This window comes from Scylla paramamosain, chromosome 17 (assembly GCF_035594125.1).
Source record: "Scylla paramamosain isolate STU-SP2022 chromosome 17, ASM3559412v1, whole genome shotgun sequence".
Classification (NCBI taxonomy): Eukaryota; Metazoa; Arthropoda; class Malacostraca; order Decapoda; family Portunidae; genus Scylla; species Scylla paramamosain.
In genome coordinates this window covers 12,445,014-12,447,500 of record NC_087167.1, presented here as the reverse complement: position 1 = coordinate 12,447,500, position 2,487 = coordinate 12,445,014, and positions in this window count along the sequence as shown.

Genomic DNA, 2,487 nt, shown 5'->3' with positions numbered 1-2,487 from the left:
TGCACGGTTACGTAACACCACTGGCAGATCGATGAGGCCTGAGCTGCAGCGTTCAGTTCGCGTGCATGGTGATTGCATTTATCTTTGCATGTTTTTAATTATTTAACGCCGAATTATTCTGAACAATTACTGCACACACACGCTGGATTTAGGTTCCGCTTGTGTTTCATTTACGTGACAGGAGATCGAGGTCAGTGACTTTGTTATTGATTGCTGGTCGAGTTTCACGTCAGAAGTCTCATTGTTTACTTTTCATGGTAACTTTCACTCTTCTGCCTCCTCCGCACCGTCATGAATAACACCCTGAAAATGCAACATACTCCCGGGAGTTCAGTAATATGATTTTTCTCTTCCTCTTTCTTTGTGTCGGCAAACCGACCAAGGTAAAAACAAGAAACGAAACGAAAAGAAAAGAAAAAGAAATGCATCATGCAACTCACAAAATAATCAACAAAGAAATCCTAGAGATGGTCGATTTGACTTTTGAAGCACGGGCGCATTATGAAGTACGAAATGAAATAAGGAGACAGCAAAAGGCTAGGTGAATTACACCTGGCACTAGTAATTTTACTTGATATGAATTGTTATGCATTATTGTTATCATTACTGACATTTTCCGGTTCCGTGTCACGATCTCACCCATCAAACAAATTAAGTACTGCACAGTACTGTCACCTCGCCTTTAAGCTTCATAACTGTGTCATGACAAATCCAATCAGACAAAGGCCTTTGTTAAAACTAAATTATTAGACTTATGCAATACATCTCATACTGTAAAACTGCGCTTTACGACTGTAAGGCTCACTATTTCTAATTAAAAAATATAACAGTTCTTCCGTAGTTAGCTTTCTTCCATTATACACACAGACAGACACACACACACACACACACACACACACACACACACACACACACACACACACACACACACACACACACACACACACACACACACACACAGAGAGAGAGAGAGAGAGAGAGAGAGAGAGAGAGAGAGAGAGAGAGAGAGAGAGAGAGAGAGAGAGATTAATTTGTCATCAAACAGAGTAATAGCTGCAGAGCAAACACACTCGCATTAGCATCTGCATTAACGATTAACATAACTGTGTTGATGAAGTAAATCAGTTGCTGTTTGCATGTTGAAAGAACCTTTAAAATAAAACATTAGATTTTGAGTAAACGACGTCATTATAACAAAAAAGTGTGGGAAATCACAATTTGGCAATGACTTTTTTCTTTTGCGTGGGAGCATAAAAATGTAAAAAAAAAAAAAAAAAAAAAGTAATATAACAATAAATAAATAAATAGATAAATAAACCTGCTAAATTTCCCACATCAAAAAGAAAAAAAATAATAATAATGATAATAATAAAATAAATAAATAAAAAAGATAAATAAAAATAATAATAAAGTTAATTTGACCAACTTAAATCCAACATTGTCATAATATGTCTCATTTAAAACAGTTCAAATGATAGGGAAGGAAGAAACAAAAAAAAAAAAAAAAAAAAAAGGCAGAGAATTCAAGACAGTAAAGGAATGAAAGAGTGAAGCTGTTGATTGTGTTTTGGATGGGAGAGATAATACACTTCGAGATATTGCCAGAAACCACGAGCACCTTGTGTTACAGAAAGCAAGAAGTAACTCAGGTGTAAGTGACATTACAGAGAGACGCGGATGGAACCTGACGTGAGATGTTGTGAAAATTTAATTATTCTGATCGATGGAAATGCAACTGCCGGTTTAAAGTGCAACGACCGGGAGAGAGAGAGAGAGAGAGAGAGAGAGAGAGAGAGAGAGAGAGAGAGAGAGAGAGAGAGAGAGAGAGAGAGAGAGAACCACCGACTGACCGAACAACTTATCGACAGGAGAAATTAAAACAGGCAAACGAAAAAAAAAAACACAAGAAAAATATATATTAACGAAGAAAATGCAAGGAAAAAAATAAACAAGTTACGTAAGAAAATAAAGGAAACAGGAAATTTTAACGGTGAACTAAAGGAAAATGTAAAAAAAAAAAATGTGGGCAGAATCAATAAGGAAAAAGAAAATGTACGGAGAGAGAGAGAGAGAGAGAGAGAGAGAGAGAGAGAGAGAGAGAGAGAGAGAGAGGGGAGGGGAGAGAGAATTATCGGGTATTTAAAAAGTGGAGGAGGAAGGCTAAGGGCTAAAAGTTTCTGGAGGCAAGGAAAGAGAAGGAAAAAAAAAAGGCCTCCCTGAAGGTACTTTTATGGCGTCGTTCGTGGAAAATATCACCGAAGTTAAACTGTGTCCAGCGAAGTCCCCCAGATTTTAGGGAAATTTGGGACGAGGGAAACTCATGGAAACTGAGAACAACGGAGATAACGGGGAGTGAGAAAGGCGAAGAATATGTAGGTCGAGAGAGAGAAAGAGAGAGAGAGAGAGAGAGAGAGAGAGAGAGAGAGAGAGAGAGAGAGAGAGAGAGAGAGAGAGAGAGAGAGAGAGAGAGAGAGAGAGAATCAAGCG